The sequence below is a fragment of the Coturnix japonica genome, chromosome 17 (genome assembly GCF_001577835.2).
Source record: "Coturnix japonica isolate 7356 chromosome 17, Coturnix japonica 2.1, whole genome shotgun sequence".
NCBI lineage: Eukaryota > Metazoa > Chordata > Aves > Galliformes > Phasianidae > Coturnix > Coturnix japonica.
The window spans coordinates 6,922,749-6,941,479 of NC_029532.1; the positions used below are offsets into that span (position 1 = coordinate 6,922,749).

The 18,731-nt window shown below is 41.2% G+C and overlaps 1 protein-coding gene across 1 annotated transcript in view; it reads left to right on the forward strand.

Moving 5' to 3' along the window:
• The first annotated feature begins 14,007 nt into the window (after positions 1 to 14,007).
• DAB2IP (DAB2 interacting protein) overlaps positions 14,008 to 18,731 on the forward strand; it is a 149,040-nt gene continuing 144,316 nt past the window's right edge. The window contains exon 1 of the mRNA XM_015878976.2: positions 14,008 to 14,373. The gene's annotated coding sequence lies outside the window, so the exon portion shown is untranslated. The remainder of the gene's footprint in view (positions 14,374 to 18,731) is intronic.

Consider the following 18,731-nt stretch of genomic DNA (forward strand, 5'->3'; position numbering starts at 1 on the left):
AACAGATTAGAGACATGAGGAAAGAATAAGATGTCATTTATCTTGTGTTTCTCTTTTCAAATGACATAGCAACAAACAAAAGTTGCTTCAAAATCTTTACTTACTGTTATGTGGATTTCACATCAAGCAAAAGACCATATGGAGTAATTCATTCTAAAAAGCTATTGAAGCAGAGAGGCTGCGGTGATCTGGAAGGACAGCAATTAGCTGAATCCCTAAACAAAAAGGGAGGCAGTGAGGAGCAGGCAGGAAGCAATGAGTGAAGGGAAGCAAAGAAGGAGCAAGCTATGAGTGAGCAGCCTGGCAGCCTTGGAGGATTCAGAGTACAGCTCTCAGAGCGATGCTTTCTTTTCATGGGCTTCTAAACTGTCTGGATTTTTTTTCTTTTTTCTAAGTAGCAAGTGAATTTGCAAACAAATAAATACATATTTTTGCTGTAGTATTTCTGTGCTGTAGCTGTGCATGTGGGGGGATAATCTACTGGTCTGTGGAAACCAAGATTTCAAAGGAAGAGATCTGGATGTGGGTTTTCTCTCCCATTTATAATCAGTATGACTTGAGCTTCCATCTAAACAGGTCCATTTCTTTATAGAATGTAAGGCCCTGTTCATGCCACTTACCTTGCTTGCATCTATTTGGGATCACATAAATTAAAGAACCCCAGGTGCAGCTGAGCCTTGCACTTGCTTTTCCTGACCCTGTTTCCACATATCCCATCACAGCAGCAGAATCGCTCACTTCTGGAAGAGAGAAGACAATATGATTTTCCATATGTAAAAATTGATGTGTACATTGTGCTCAAGCAGGGCTGTTTTGCAGCAGATGTTGTCAAGGATACATGAATTGTTTGGAAATTGTGTTATTCTGGCCTGAATCTTCATAGAAAACTCCAATAAAACTTTTCTTCTCTGTTCAAAAAACAGCACTTGATTTTCCCCATTTTACTGTTTGATAAAATACCCTCCAGAAGTGATAGTCATTATACATATTATTTGATAAGAAGGAATTATGTGTAACTTTTCAACATCTGGTCAACCTTTGTAAGATCCTTACCCAAGGTTTGGATTCCCTTGGGATTCTGTTCAGCATCCAAGTGCTTCCAAGTAATGACATTCAAGTTTTTATTGATGTATCATTACAGCACTTGCCACCGCATTACATTTACATAACTGAATAGCAAAGAACAGCCCATTCTTTAAGGCAGTCCATTGATTAAGGAAATGTACATTTGTTACTTGTGCATCCTGGATGCAAAGGAAGCAGTTGCAGAGTTTTATAAAAGAGCTGAGAAAACAGCAAACGCTTCTTGTTCCTGTTTCTAGGAAACAGCTGCAGAAACATAGCGAGGAATCTGCAAAGTCAGCCAGGGTGGAATCTCAGCAGCCAGCTCGGTGAGCTGTGCACAGAACTGTCTGTGTTGCAGACCTTTGGTTATTTTTGCTTAGGAGTCACTTCAGTTTTATTTTCCTCCATTAAAATGCCAGTAGGAGTTTACTGAAGATACTTGCAACAGTTTGAGGTGCACAGTAGCAAGAAGTAAATGTTATATTCTAGTTACTGTACCTCTGATTGCATTCAGTGAATGTTGGCATGCCATGGAAGGATATTTAATGTGTACTCCTCTCGTAGCCATCATTGTGTAATCTAGGACCAGCAGCTCTAAAACATTTTGCTTGGTTTACTCCTTGGTGGTTTTTGTTTCTGATGCCAAGATTCAGTAGTTTGTACAAGAGATTTGGGCAGAGGGACAAAGCTGATCTTCTCAGAATCTGAAGAAGTTTATGATAAAGCCCCTGAGGCCAAAGGAGGTTCAGTGAGTTTTATCTTTTGGGCATGTATCAGACACTGAACTGCTCTTACCCCAGAGAACATCCTTATAAACCAAACCTCCACACGGTCCACAAAACCACACAGCACTGCAAGGAATGATTCCACAGCCACATATTCTTGCACTGCGAATGTCTTTCACAGCCTCTTTATCCAGCACAGGACTTGCAGCCTTTCATGCTCCATTTAACTGCTCCACCTTCTGTTTTACCCTGTGGTGGGGCTTTGCTTAGCTCTGGGTGAAGAGCTGCCTCCTTAGATGTGTGATTAGAACATTGCTGTCTTGAGAAAATTAAGACAGAGGACTGCTGTTTTAACAGCACGTGTCTGTCTCCTCAAATAAAGGAACCTTAGAGGATGTCTGTCCTATTGCTCCAGCTTATATGATGCATATTCCAAAAAATCACTCAGCTGGGAAAAAAAGGCTTCCATATGGCTCTGGACAGCTCGGCAGACAGCTCTCTCTTTTGAAAGTTCCTCAGTGGTAAGTTTAAAATAGGTCATAGACCTGACAAGCCTTGTGCTAGCAGGAGCATTTCCTGGCTAGAATTGGCAACTGGAGCTGCCTTGCTGCTGGGGCTTCCAGAAGATCTCGGTTGCATTCAGATTTGTTAAATTAAATGGTTGAAGTGCTATCGGTTTCTGGTGAGGCAGGGGGATTCGGGATGCATCCTTTTCCTATTTGTCCTCGTGTCATATTCAAGCACATTTACGACAGACACAGTTCAAGCAGAGAAACAGCACAATAGGGCTTTGGCATGAACTTCTGGAGTATAATCATCCCTGCCTTTGCTGTCCAGGGCAAGATAAGCTGATCTCAATGTGAGCAGACCCAGCCATCAACAGTGACTTTGAAAACTTGCCAGGTAAAGCCAAAGAAACAGTGAGGCTGGTTACTTGGTATGAATTGTTATTCAACCCTCACAAAAGAAGAGGCTTTGACAACACCCCCAGTAACCCTGGCAGACGGTTTTGTTAAGCAGGTCTGTGCTTCACTAGCTTTTCAACTTGCATGCATTCATTGCTTCCTCCTACATATGAATTTATGTTTCAAAGAAGGACTGTGTGGTGGCAGGCAGCTGTGGCATCATGCTGATCTTTTACACCGGCTAACAACGACTGCCTCAAACAGCAGGCAGAATAATGCAGCACTCTTCCGTTTCTCAGGAGGAAAAGCACTGAAACTCTCCTCATTTCTTTTTCTAGATGTGCTGCCTTAAATGTTTTCTCTTTATTTTAAATGATGCAGATCTTTGGGTCTCCAGCTTGGTCCTCTCTCACGGTGTGACTGCTGAGGTGACATGCTGAGAAGGGATCTACAGGAATTGTTTTTGCACAGATATTAGCAACTAACATATGTTAGTAAAACCTGGTCCAAAAAGACTTATGAAATACATCCTTTCCCTGGAGACAAATTCAAGATCTCCATATTTCTACTGCTTCCAAGTTAGACTGTACAGCTTAATCCAGAAATATTAAATTGGGTCATGAAGAATAACCAGCAGGTCAAATACTGATCCATGTAGCTGATAAGAGAGAGAGGAACTGATTTACACAGATCCTTGCAGGAAGTTAATAGCAAATTAAAGGTAAATACTATCTTCCTCATTTACAATTTCATGTTGGGGTGTGAATTAAAGGCAAATGTGAGCTATGATTTCCATCTTCACTGAAGAGAAATNCGATAGCAACCAATTTCTGTGACATAGGGTTTTATACATCAAACATAACTGGAGTATGGTATGTAGAAGGTGTTAAAACAAACATCATTCAGACATTAGGCAAATATGTACAGCTTCATTTTCTCATCTCATCTGTAGCCATCTAGCAGAATGCAGAGATGCTCTGATTAGATAGAAATGAATACATTTAATTTCCACTTCCTTCCAACCATTTCAAAATTCCTTCCTTGAAGAGTCAGTTTTCCCAGTCTCTAAATTGAGCATTCTGCTTAAGCTCATAGGTATTCTGGAGAATATGCTAGCTAGACTTCTCTTTCCACACTCATTAGTTCAGTGTGCTTGGCTCATTTCCTGGTATTTGGTCTAGCATAGCCTCTGACCATTCAGGCCATTTGTCTGAGAATCATTTCCCTCTTCACTTCTGCAATTTTCCATTCAGTGCCTGAGCAATTAAAATCCCCAGAGATCAAAGCCCTGGTCTTCCAACTGTCCCTTTCTCTTCAAAATCATTGCATGAGCTGCTTCCCCGACCGCATGAGCTGTGCTCACACAAAGACAAATCACAATTGCTCAGTTGTTAGGAACTGTGAATTCTGCCCCAGCCAAAATATTGTCATCGTTCTGACTGGCACATGAAAGATGAATTTTTACCAGATCTTTAACTGCAGATGAGCAAATAATTTTGATGACATTAAAATCAAATTAGTTCTCAAAATACTATCATTGAGTTCTAAGTTCTAAGTAAGTATTATTTTTCACTGTTTTTATCTTGATTTCTTGGCCTTGGCTGCTCTGTTAAGCCTTCCTGGGTAGTTCTTGACTCACCACAAGAAGAGGTATTAAATGGTCTATGGCAAGTACATTATCTAACTACAGCAGACTTTTCATGGGAAAATACAGTTTCTTTATGTAATTCATGGCAATTCTAATGTTCATTACAGTACTAGGTGTTGCTATACACTGGTGGTTGTGGGTCTTCCATCATCTGGAGTTCACCTCCTGTGACCTGGGCTGGCTGTGTTAATGAACCACTCTGTGTGTGTATGCTGCTGTATCTCCAGATTTGGGTATGGGATGGGCAGATGAGACCTGCCCAGGACTGCTCACCTCCTCTAAGTGCCTCCCATACCTGCTGTGGTCAGCTTTGCTTAAGTCAGACTGGAAGGATTAATATGTGTCAGTCAAGAGCAAACACCCATTTTTTCTATCATACATTAAATCCTAGACTGTATACATGACCCAAAACAGGTGGAGGACTGTTAGGAGGCAGAGTGCCATGTTCCTGTAGTCTCAAAGTAGGTGGTTTTGTGGGGAAGGTGGAAAGAGGGAGGTTTTTTGTTTTGTCAGTGAGGGGGAGAAGTAGAGAAGTTGTAAAGAACATAGGGAGCGTAGGGTGCTAGGAGAGAGAATATAGGGTTTGCAGCACTGTAATTTAGACCAAGGCAGAGATCTCAGAACATTATTTAATAGGGGCTATATAATGTGCAATACTTAAAACAAATAGATGGAAATTAGTTTTTCTTCTATTAATATGGCATAATTCTCAGGAACAGCACTAAAGTGTTTTTGTAAGGTACAATTACAGTAGAGTCATATCAACCTGCTAGGTTAATTTCTCCATACAGAACGGCATGTTTTTCTCCCTTCAGCCAGCCATTCATTTGTCCGCCCACAGCTTGTAGCACCAGGCATGAAGAGTTAGCTCTAAAGCACAAGTTACACGACTCTGTACAGAGTGAGCAAGTAAGGCAGAAACATTACCTGGGGGCACCACAGCAGCAAACCCTGCACTCCGTTGTCTGCCTTTGATTCCTGTGTCATCAGCCATGACAAAACTGAAACACGGTAAATCTGTGCAGAGTGGTCCTTGCCTTAGATTTAAACAAATGAATTCTTAACAAACAAGATGGTCTTTATGTCTTTGCTGGTATCAAGGAAGAGTTTGAAGGTAAAGTTCAAGGTAAAATTGCCCCTTAAAGTCTGGGTTTGGAGAATTGTTCCAGGGTTGTTGTAGTGGCAGTATAACTTCACCTTTTACAGAGACATCTTCTTTTATAGCTGCACATTGAAATCTTTTTCAGTTATTTTGTGGAGATGGTTTTGAGAAAATAAGATTTTCTATTCCCCAGCCAGGTGATGGGATAGGTCCTCTCTCTCAGTCCTTGCACTGTGTCATTTATCCAAGTTCAAAGTGCTTGAAGCTGGAACTTTTAACAGTATTACCACAAGATCAGACATATTTCAATATCTATATCATAGAAAATTGAGGCACATAAAAGAGTTCTGAATTATGTGAAGTCTCAGGGTTGGTGGCAGACCCAATGGCAGAGTAAAGGTGACCTGACTTCTAATACTGCGGTCAAAGCACTAACTAATATTGCTCTGTTGAGAGTCTGCAGCTCCGAACTTGGTATAATTTGCCATATGATCCTGGCAAAGGCAGTGCTTGTCCCCTAGCTCAGAAAAACAACTTAGCAGCAGCTCCTAGCTTGGCAAAGGAGATGAATTCAGGACGAGGTGTCCAGCAGAACGTTGTAGCTGCAGCAAGGTCCAGCTGCTCAGTGCAGTCACCCATTTGCCCCCTGGTGGGCAGTGGCTGCTCCACTCATTCTGCAAACAGCCTCTTTCCTTTCCAAGACAGCCCTGGGGACACAAGGGAATGGCAGAGTTTATTATAAACCGAGTAAAGGAACAGACTATTGCTGGAGGAGATCCAGGGTTATAAAAGATTGGAGGGAGGGCGAGGGGGGAGGAGGGAACAGGACATAATGTGTGTTGGTGTGTGAGGGGGTGAGTACTGGTGGCTTCAATGAGGCATTCCCCAAACCCTCAAGACCTCCGCTGGCTTTGGTATGATTTTCTGCAGTGCATACTGTACTGTGTCAAAGCCCACTTACTTTTTATTGTATCAATCATTCTCTTTATGCAGCAACACGAATCGGAGAACGCTTGCAGGTCCTGTTCTGAATGAGCTCCGCTCTCTGCCAGCTCAGCCTAGTTACATTGCTGTAACTATTCTGGGGGATGGGAGAAAAAGGTTGCTGCTACTTTAAATATAATGCATTAAGAGGATGCTGGAAAAAGGCCTGCATGCTGTAATACCCAGCCATCTAGTTGGAAAAGCAGCCAGATGTAATACAAAAGAAGAAACACAGCCTCTTATGGATGCAGCACTAATTCATAAATCAGGTGAATCAGCTTAGGCAACTGCTGTGTTTTTATGCCTCTGCTGCATGGAGAACTGCATGTTGGATGCTTTTATTTGAAGTAATGGAACCAGATAATCCCCTGGACCAGGAAAACTCCAATGGTAAGAAGTAGAAAACATAGAGAGGAGGGAAAAAAAAAAAAGGATAGTGAAAGAGCGTCTGAGTTGCACATCCTCCTTAAGGACAGGGTTAGGCTTGTGTTTTTATTGGCTTCTGCATGGATCAGTAGAAATGAATGTGGTAATGTGCTTCACATTATCTTAAAAATCACTCTGTTTACAAGGTTTGGAGATAGACATAGCAGGCTGACAGATACAGGGTACTGCAAGGAGCAGGGATCTGGCAGAATTGGTGCTTTACTCATTAGACTATCTCCTGGGAGGCTTTTGCAGAGTGGAGAGTAACCTGTGCTTTCTACATTGTTCAGTTTGGGGGTCTTTTTGCCAGCGAGAAAATAATGTAACTTTGTGCTGTATGTGCTGTCAAACGCAGCATTTGGAAACAGCTTCTTTATCTGCAGAAAGCTTTCCTAAAGGCAGTTGCAGTGAGTAATTTACTTAGAAGGATATATTTAGCTGTGGACCACATCAACTCACCCTGGAATTAAAATCTGTGGTTAAAACTGCAGCTATTCCCTGGGTTTATAGCATTCCACATGCTGATGTTCTGCTATCTGGTCTATTAGAATGCATACAAAAGGCATAAATTGGGGTGAAAAGTTGGGAATCTTTTTTTTCTCTGTTAATAGAATGGATTGACTGCATCGAGGACAAGAAGTTGTTTACATTTTGGAGAACTATTTAAGATAATGAATTAGAATACATTGATTCTCAGCTCTTTAATATGTATTTAGTGCTATGTTGTATGCAATTTGAAATCCCCAAGTGTTTTACTTTGTGTGTGTGTATGGTTGAAGAATGACCCGTGGAATTCCCACAGCATATTTGCTGCTGATAACCTAGAGCTGGGAGCACGATGTAGCTGCAGTGTTAATATCGCAGTAGAACTAAAGCTGTGCAGGAAGAATGTGGTTGAAGGAATAAAGTAACATTTAAGCTATGCAAGCAGTTGACTGGGCAGCATTGCTTTGTTTTGGGCTCTGTGCCATGCTGAAGTTGAATTGTATAAAGCTATCACAGACCGAATTCAGTATTGCTTCAAATGATAAGCTTGAACTGAAAAGCTTAAGAAGGTAGAATACAGTTTTTAACTTCAATGATCTGTTCTTCTTTATTTAAATGTAGTTTTGTTATACTTCCTCTTATGCCACCAGGACATAGGATTGAATCTTGTTTTCTCCTTAACAGCAATAAGTTTTGGGACTGTCAGAGAAATGCATGTGTATTTTGGACTGATGCTAACAAGTATCCTTTCAGTCCCAGTGTTAGAATCTGGATTTTAGGAGTCACAGAGATTATCTTGATTCTTTGGGAAATATAAGAGTAACCTTATTTTCTCCAGTATGCTTAAATGGCTCACTAAATTTAGAATGTATGCATTGTATACATTCAATATGTGTTTTGAGCCATTTGTTGGTCAGAAGGTCAATTGCATCCAATGCTACGCTGCTGGAGCTGCAGGACCGCATGCAGGACTGAGGGATTTATCTATGGATGTGGTATGCCACACATTATTTTTGCATGAATTCATTAAGTAGAAAGTTTTCAAAGAATACCCTGGATGCTGGTAAGATAAGCTTTTCCTTTGAGGTTTTCTGGCAGCTGTCATTCACAGAGCATTCTTTTGTCCCTTTTAATGTCAGACAGCTACTGAGCTGCCCTGAGCACTGATAACTGTTGTGTTTATCTCACTGTGTTGCCCATGTGACAAATATTACTGTCTTGGGAACTGACCCTACCTTGAGCTGCTTTGTATAAAAGTGCCTCTTTTGCCTTCAAGAATATCTAATTGAATTCTTTCTTCTTCTGTCAGCATGGAAGATGATATTTCATTATTGATTTACTAGATAGTCCTTCGTGGTTTACCATTCACCTGATCTTAGAATTCAGTGTCAGTTCATTCATTCTTACTTAGTTGCTGTAGGACAGCCCAGAGAACAGATCACACGTGTCAGTGACATGCTTTAGAATTGCTCCTCTTCCCTCTCACAGCCCTTTCACTTGCTTGGGGGTATATACAAAATCATCTGCAAGGACCTCAGTGAAATATTCGAGACCAAGAAAGCTGTGGCTCATTTCTGCACACAGTATTCTTCCCTAATCAACCTGGGTTGCCAGACTTTTGCAGAGATACCGCATAGATGTATTGAAGAGTGTATTGAAGCTACATAGATGTATTAAAGATACACAGCTGTATTAAAGGTGCATATGATTGGGCTGGAGGAGAAGCAGCTCATTTCTCAGGGTCCTGAGTTTCAGCTGTGTTAGTTTCCTTGACACAAAAGACCCTGAAATACAGTGAAAAATGATCACCTATGGGTGAAATGGTCATTAGAGTTTTTTGCTGAGGTCCCTCACTGAGCTGTGGTGCTCACACTGCTTTGAACAAGAGCTTGGTAGGTTGCTGTCCATGTTGATGTTGGTGAAAAGGGACAAAGCTTTGTAGCTTTTCTCCATGTTTTCCCAAGATAAGGGCTCACGTAAAGCTACACATCCTTGTAGGCCTTTTATACATCATTACAGCACACCTCCCCAGCATTTTCTTTTCATTCTCTTAATGTAAGGAGAGACTATTGTCATTTTCTGATGGCTCGCAGCTCTAACATTTTGGCCTGTTCTTTTTATTGTACTGGAATGTATTTACTTGATTCTTTTCACCAAAAAGAAAAACTTTTTTTTTTTTTGGAAGAAAAGTGCAGAAGAATGTGCTGATTCTGAACCCATAACCTTAAATTACCCTTTTCAGAGGAATGACATATCAGAGCTACAGATTGCCCTGCTTTACTGAAGCCACTTGCTATAAGAGTGAAAGGCAACTCGGCAGCTTTTGTGAGCTGGTGAAATTTTAAAAGACATTGCATTTGTGTGCAAACTCTTGAGCACAAAGTATCTGTGAATTGTGCATTTCTTGCATCTTCTAATTGCTTAAATTAGAGTTTTCACAGCTACTGTGAGCACTACTATCACCTCTGAATGTATCCCGTTGTATAGACTGGCTATTTCCATGTGAATGAGTTATTAGTATTTTAAAGGCACAATGTTTTCTGGAAGAACCTTGCTGACGAAATTTCAGTGATTGGTTTTAGTGGAATCATATTCCCTACACCATGAGTGTGAATCACAGGTACAAGCTGTGTACCACAAAGGAGCGGAGTTAAACCATTGTGCTTTGATAACACAGCAACTGTGGCATGTATTTTTCATACTCTGCTGTACACAATGAGCCAGGAGGATTGCATGAATGACAGCCAGGCTGTTGGTAAGCTAAACTCTTCAATCAATATTACAGTGCAGTAAGGAAACCCTAATCTCAGCAACACCTGAAAGTGCATTAAAGATTGCATTTGGTAGAGAGAAAAGCAGAAGAAAGGACTAGGAAAACAGAAGTTGATTCAATGCATTAGAAAATGAAGTATATCTTATTACCAGAAGTATTTACCCTAAACCTCCCTGAGTAACCAGATTACTTAACAAAGTGTTTTTTTCTGGATATTCCATTACATAAGTGAGGCCTCTCTTTTGGTTACAGTGGTTAAATAAAATCATACTTAGTGAATTTCACTTTTCAAGGCTGAGGTAGCTGAGTGCCATTGAGCACTGAGGCAGATATGCATCATTCTTCTTTCTCTGTTATGGTTCTTATCCCATGTCTATCTTCATGACTTCTGAGAACAGAAAAGTAAGGAAGCACGTGCTTGGTGGCAGGAAAAATTGGAAAGTGAAAGATGAATGCCAATGCAGTGCATAGAGCAGGCAGATGCAGATTGAATTCTGATGAATTGTGCATAAAAGCAGTAGGCATGCTTTGGGTGGCTGTCCTTTTCTTTATAGTGTGCTGTAGTTTTCTTCATTTTACCAGTGCTGTATACAGGTTCTGACTGTAACTCATAACTCATGTGGAAGATGTGCTGTGCTGAACAGTAGACTGGAAGGAGAAAATAGTTTTTTTTAATGGCAGAAGAGTGTTAAATCTTGGTGGCCAAGGACAATGTGCAGTATCTGCACATAAGAAATGCTGGTGACAAACTCAGATAACATGCCCTACGTGATGGCGTTATTTATTGGTGAACATCTGAAATAGCGACAGCTTAGCCCTGAAGGCAACATTAGGCCACTCTTCAGCATCATTTGCTGGGGAGCCTACAAGTAGCATGATCAATATGGAGTGCACTCTAAAGAAACGATCCAAGCATCTGTCGTGATCATTGTTGGAAACAGAATCTGCCTGAACTGTCAGTGACTGTGTGGCAAATAACCAAACATTACAGTGTCTAACATAGGTACGAGGGTGAAATTGGGTTTCTTTATTGTCCATAGAACTTTCTGGCAATGAAGATAAAGATCTAAAAATAGATATAAGCACTCTGGAAACTTCAGTGTAATTTACTGTACGCGGTGAAATGGAAAGATCCAGCCTAGCTTTAGTGAATTGTTCAACAGTATCGAAAAGACAGAGAACTCTGAGGGAATTGGAGGCCAAAGATTAACAAGGTTACTATGTAATGGTTTGTGGAATGCATTCTACAGTCTCCAAGTTTAGAAATAAAATGTGAATGACCGCTGCATGCAGTCTGTTCCTTTCTCTCTCTACTGAAGTCTGCAGAAGATGGTCAAGCTGATCACAAAACAAGCACCCCACCAACCAATAACACAAAATAAGGGAGAGCCATCGCTATGCAATCACCAAGGAATGCTGGATGAATAGAATGCAACCTTCCATACTTGGAAACAGTGGAAACAACTAAAGTAGAGATTTCATTTTTTTTCAATAATAAGGAAAGGGATTTTCCATGGTCAAACATTTTCAAAACCTCATTCATTTTGCTTCCAAAAAGACCAACTCCAAAGCATAGCATTGCAGCAGAGTCTTCCAGTCCTCTCTCTTAAATACAGCACTGCTATGAGTGTCTCAGAGAACTTCCTACAGCACCAGCTGGTTATTGGGGAGGTGAATTCAGTGAGACGTGAATATTTGCAGGTCAGAAACTTTTGAATTCTTAAAGTTCTGGTAGCAGATAACTGGAAAAGCTGCAGTGGTGGTTGTAAGTTCTTAATGAGGCCTTTTCTGAAACCTTTAACAAGGGTTGCTGTGATCCCATACGTGGAACTACAACCATGTTGAACAGCAGCCTCTTGTTCTGGTGATGCCCAGAGAGTCTGATGACAGCTGATGTTTTCCATCTGTGTCAAATGAATGTGGATGTGAAGTGTTATAAAGGGATGTAAAGAATAGATAGGGGCTTAAAGATAGGTGCAGTACCTCGCTGTGCTGTTCTTTATTGTGTCTGATTGGGATGTTTGTCAAGGAGGTTTCTCAACACGCACATGTGGTTATGTCAGAGCACCATGGTGATAATGTTTACATTTAGATACTCTTCCCCTCCGAGTATCTCCAAGGAATTAGCACATGCAGAAGATTTAATTGCAAAGCACAGCTACTGCTGATACAGACTTGGAGTCCCACCAGATGCTTTGCTAAGTGAGTCAGTAGTCAATGATGCTGGCAGCCACAGAGCTTAGTGCAGCGATCAGAAAATGTCTGCCAAAAGAAAGATTCAAGAAATGTTTGTTTTCCTACCAAATCTCCATAAGCTTCTATTTGTTTTACACCTTTAAACATTTTTCTTGAGGTAGTTGGGAAGTTGGTAGACAGCTGTGGTAGAAGTAACACCAACCACTCTTCTGTGTCATGAGAGGGCTTGTTTGCTGAACCTCCGGTGGGCACAGCATGGTGTGTGCAGCAGATCCGTGCCTCTGAATGTAGGTCTTACCCTTCATCCAAGCTGGGGAAATCCTGATGCTCAGTGATTTGAAACAAGGAAAGTAAGATGCAAATAGAGTTTTCTTACTTGTTCCAGAATAAATAAATATGCATATTTGACTTGAAACAATAATAGTAAATTTTAGGCCACGCATCACTGTATTTTGTTGTCTGTTATAGTTTGCAGAAATGAGCATTGCTCATGGCAGAGGGAGCATCTCTGATTTAGAGTTTTTCACAGTTCATGTGTCAGACAGGAATGCGAAGGATCGATTTACATCCACAGACAAAGATCTGAGAATGTCTGAGGGGACCTGCAAGAATTCTGCTCACCCCAAACAGTTTCACTGATTCCGCTCACCCCACTGCAGTGTGTTTTTAGCTAACCCAGAGTTAATTTCTCAGTGGCAGCAATAAAAGCTTTGTATGTAGACTGCAGTGAGAGCTGGCACAGGAACACTAAATGCAATGTTATCTTCTTGCAGTCTTTTCTCTTGTAACAATAAAGAGAAGTTCAGTATGTTTTGGAAGGGAGAAAACTGCCAGTGCTCTGCAATGCTTCTGTGGGTGACTTGCATGGTTTAGCAGATCACCCCTTACTTGAGGCTGTCAGGAAGAGCCAGGCACTGAGTTGTGCAGTTGGACTGAAAAGCGATCCCTGGGTGAGACACTTTCGGTGGTGCATCAGCTTAACAAAGCCGACGGGAATTGTTTGCAGGTTCATTTTCTCAGCTTTTGGGTAACAGTTTTACTTCACCTGAAAGTTGACCGACCTCTCAGATGTGCTCATTTTATTGTTATTTAAACTTCTCTGGTAAACTCTGGATAAAACCAGAGGAAATATCACTCTGCTTAGGAGACACCATCTCCAACTTTACTTGTTATACCATTTGCAAGATCCAGAAAGTTAGGTCTTAATCACAGAGTTATTTATGGATGGATTCAGCAGACATGAGAGGCTTCATTGAGATGACTGGGAGTTGTTTGTCTGGAAGACCACACATACAGTTTGTCCTTTTTTGACTCATTGAAATGTTTGTAGCTTGTATGGTTGAAGGTAAAAAAACAAAGATTGAGTTCTTGTAGTGACTTCCAACTCAAGATTAGGTTGGCAAAGGAAATTAAAGATACAGCAAATGCAATCAGCATTTAGGATTTGGGATAAAACAGGTGCATTCAACTCAATACCAGCGCTGAGTACACTCTGGGCTGCTGAACTGCCTGCCTGTGCCTCTGACTGGGAGAGAGGCGTGTTCTATTTTCCCTGCTTATTCATTTTCTGAGTCATTCATCTTGTGCTATAGCTATTGAAAACTGTAACAGAGTCTGGGAAGCGCTTGGCTTTTCAGTGCTGCCTCCTGATTGGTGTAGGGAATGCTGCTGGTGGGGAATAATGTGTGAATACCATCTGCTCCGAGGAGCTGGGAGCCTCAGTGAATTTTGCTCGGAGAGGCACCTTTAGCCAGGACTACAGGCAGGGGAGCAAGCTCGCTTGGGCTGTTTCTTAGCTAAACTTTCAGTTATGTCTGGATTTCCTCTCTGTTCCCCTGTTAAACTTTTTTGTGCTTTGCTCAAGGGCTGAGGTGCTTCTCCTGTGGGTTTTGGGGCTGTTGTTTTTTTTCCTGTATGGGATTTCTTCTCGATTTCAGAATGCACACAAAGTGGGGAAATAAATCAGCAAGTTTTGCAGCTGTGTATTGCAGCACCACGGTCAATATGGAATGTCTGAGTTGCTCTGAGAAACTGCTTCCAAAGATTTGACCTGCTCCTAAAAGGTAAGCAATTAAGGACCTTGCATTTCAGGGGCTGCCTCTTAACTTACACAGAGGTTTTGTTTCATTAGGAATGAATGTCTCATTTGGAACGTGCAGTTGCCTTGTAGCAATGCCTGAGATCAAAAACTGTTCTGTCTCAGAATGTCTTTAATGAGCCTGAAGGAATGAGCAGAGTTGGAACAATGATTGTCTTTTGCTCTTTTGTCTAGAAATAGTTTTACAGTAGGTTTTAAAAACAAATGCTGTGCAGTGCAATTGCAGTTCAGGACTGCATTTGGTTTTGGATTTGCATCTTTTTAAAGAGAGCTCTCCCAACTCTTGTTCTCCTGATTATGGAATCTCCTTTCCTGAATGTTATCTCAGCCAAAACGTGGCTATTTTTCCAGCAGACAAACACTGCATTCCACTTCAAGGAGACAAGATGTAGTTTGGGAGCCTGTTAAATCCTGCTCATTAATGACCTGATGGTGTAGATTTAATCACTAGAGAGAAAACTGTAGCCATGCCTTTAATATCAGCAGGCCTGCCACCAGCACAGTTAATGGCCACCACTCTCTCCCATTACTATTAGTACATACTTAAATTTTTTTGATGACATTATATTAGAATGTGATTGGTTGGTTGTTTTCCTGGAGGTCACATTTCAATCACTCCTATGCCTGCCTTCCTCCCAGTGAGTCAGGCTGCTCTGCTTGTTGTCGTCTGTTCCAAGGAGAAATCCGCAGAGAGTATCTCTAAGGCTTCGTTTGCAGAGAGCTCCATTACTACTTGTTTTTGACCAACACCTGTTTTTATTAGCTTTCTCTTTTGTGTCAGGATGTTAATTGTAACTATATCTATATATATCTAATCGATATCTAAAACTATATCTAAATTGATCTAAATCAGTCAATGCTTGGCTGAACATGAGCTGACACTGTGCCCAGGTGGCCAAGAAAGCCAATGGCATCCTGGCCTATATAAGAAATAGTGTGGCCAGCAGGAGCAGGGAGGTAATTGTCCCCCTGTACTCAGCTCTGGTGAGGCTGCATCTCAAGTACTGTGTTCAGTTTTGGGCTCCTCACTACAAGAAAGACATCGAGGCCCTGGAACTTGTCCAGAGAAGGGTAACAAAACTGGTGAGGAGTCTGGAGCACGAGTCTTATGAGGAGTGGCTCAGGGAGCTGGGATTGTTTAGCCTGGAGAAGAGGAGTCTTAGGGGAGACCTCATTGCACTCTACAACTCCCTGAAAGGAGGCTGTGATGAGGAGGGGTTTGGCCTCTACTCCCTGAGGAAATGGCTGCAAGTTGTACCAGAAGAGGTTTAGATAGGACATAAGAAGGAACTTTTTCTCTCAGAGAGTGGTCAGGCACTGGAATGGCTGCCCAGGGAGGTGGTGGAGTTGCCGTCCTTGGCTGTGTTCAAGAGGCATCTGGATGAGGAGCTCCAAGATCTGGTTTAGTGGTTTGCTGTAGCTATGGTAATGGGAAGACAGTTGGACTGCATGATCTTGTAGGTCCTTTCCAACCTTGTGATTCTATGATTCTAAACTGAGTGTAACTTTCATGTGACTGTGTTCTGTGAGAAATGTTTAGTACCTGTCAATGAGGAACAGTGGATTTATGTAACTGATACTTGATCCAAACTGAACTTTTCATGTTGAAGCACTTTTAAATAAACAAGAGAAGAGCCTGCATCTAGCATAACACAGAAGAGAGTTGTAGCTGTCTCCAGGTTCTCACTAAGTACAAGAAAATAAATTAATAAGCTGTCATTTCATATTATTATCTGGATTGGAAAAGGCCTTCAAGATCACCATGTCCAACCATCAACCTGACCTACCGAGTCCTATTACTAAATCATGTCCTTTATGGTGCCACATTCTCAGTCCCATAAATAGCCCTGGGAATGGGGACTGCTCCCCTCTTCTCCCTTGAACAGCCTATTCCATTCTTTGACCACCCTCTCTTTCTTCCTAATGTCCAATCTAAACATTCTCTGGTATAACCTGAGACATTTTCAACTATTCATTTTTGTGGCAAAATTCCAGGTCATCAAAATAACATTTTTAAGTGCAAAAAAACCTACTTTGGTGAAGCCTGAATTGGGAAAATTCTTGCAGGACAAAGCAGGAATGTCTGAATCCTGTAATAGTGCAGTATCGGCACAGTCCATTGGCTGGCAGTTGCAGTACTTTCCTAGGATACAGGATGTAGGATTAAGGTCTCACTATGCCTGGTTCAAGCCAACAGTGTGTCACTTATTTTATTTACAATTAGATATCTTGAAAGGTCCTACATGTAAGACTATAAATGACGTTTTCCAGTAATGACAACATTTATGGGGATATAAGAGCTATTTTTCATTCATAGTTGCTGACAATAATAATAAATACTCATCTAGGTTTTTTTTCTGATGTAATTATATTGGCAGCTGTAGACTTCCCTGTTGCCATTTATTAATCTGTCATTGGACGAGGCATGGTCATTTTAACAAAGGGGCATGAGGAATAAAATCCTGACCATGGAACTTCATGCAGGCATGGCAGAAGGGCTTCTTAGCCTTTGAAAGCAGTGGCTCTGTATCAGTAGTAATCAATAGTTGTTATTTCCATTTTCCTTCAATGTGATTCTGTGTGCCCGCATGTCCTGTTGGCCTGCCTGTTCCTAGTATGCTTGCAGGATCCTCAATAATGCAATTTCATTCATTCTTCAGTTTCTAATGCAGCTACCCTTGTGCCAGTTCAGATGTGTTCCTGTCCCTTTTTGCACTGGGGTGCTGAATTAAACTTTCATCATTGTATTGCTGCTATATCGGATCTCCTCTTCCTAGTTAATTCCTTAGCCATTCTTCTTCTCTCCTGCAGTCCCCCACCTGGTCCATTTCCCTTTCTTTCCTCCCCATCACCTCCAAAAAAGAAATAATCATTGAAGACATTTGACCTTATACCATGGGGGGCAAAATCCACATGACTTTCCTATAGGAATTTGAAAAATCTCAGTGCCGTTTTTATCAGCAAATTGGAGTATTTGTTTCCTTGAGGATGAAGAACTGTCATTTTCACTGTAGTGAGGAGTCCTTTCTTGCTAGAGTGGCAATCTGCCAATGCAGTCCCACCATTGTGTGTTTGTAGCTTAATTTCAGGAATCCACAAAGGTTTCTTTTCTTCCACTTCAACTTCTCCTGCCTGCCTTTGTTGTCAGACTTTCTCTGGGAGTTCGGTCTCACTTAATTCACAGAGAATGTGGCTGCTTCTCCCATGCTTTGATGCCTGGAGTCTAGATCAGTAGATTTTTAGTGAGCTTCAGCTTAAGACAGATCTGACCTACCTACAATATAGGCCTCCAGATTGTAGATGTGAACCAGAGTGCTGAGGCACTACCAGGAACATTAAAGATCTTTGCATGTATCTGTGGTAACTGTTTCTTTTGCCTTTTTATGTAACCTAATGTTCCTCTGCCAAGCAGTAAAATGTAATAGGAACTATTTTTGTGTTCCTGGGGTATTTTTGCGGCTCTGAGCTCCTCTGAATAGATGCCGCCTCCTGCGATGATATCACCGCTCCTGGTGCTTGCCAGAAGACCATGGAAATCAAAAAAGCAAGATAAAATCCAGATAAGATAACAAAATTAGGATAAAAAATTGCCACCTTACCTTTATTTAGATCAGATGAAGAACAGAAGCCAGTGTTTTAAACAGAAAAGGAGCAGTAAGAAAGAGAGGACTTCAGAAAAAGTAGAACAGGGCGATGGACTAGAGAATTCCAGGTCTCTGTTTCAGGCTACATAAGACCATTTTGCAGAACAGTTGTGGAAGTAAAAATCAGGTTTGATTTAAGATTTCCTTTTGGAAGTGGTGAAAGCTCTTCTCATTCAAGGGCTTTAAACCTACATCCATGCACTCTTCATGGGAGATGGTGCTAACTCTCTGGCTCTGGGTTGGATTGCTCTGAACTCTCCTGAGCCAGGATCCCTGGCTGCTCTTGTTGTGAACAAGATGTAGTGGGGCTGCATATGAACGGCTCCTTGTGCCCTTAGTCTGGGGAAAATACAGCAGTTGTGTGAATGGCTGTACAATGCTCAGAATCAGATTTTCAGCAGAATAAATTATTTTCCAAAGAAAGGTCAGCTAATTTCATTTGTCTTCATCCTCCAAACTTGTCTTTTTAGGTAACATTTCTTTATGAAGTCACAATGTCTTACTCTTTGACTTATGACATCAAGAGCAATTCTGTTCCTCCTGTAAGGCATAAAAAGCAAAACAACTTTTGAGCTGTTAAAAGAGTATCAAGCAGTAGTGATATTTCTTCGGCTTCATTGTTTTGACATTTAATTCCTTAGGGTTGGGGCTTTAAAACAGTTAATTGCAACATTTAAAT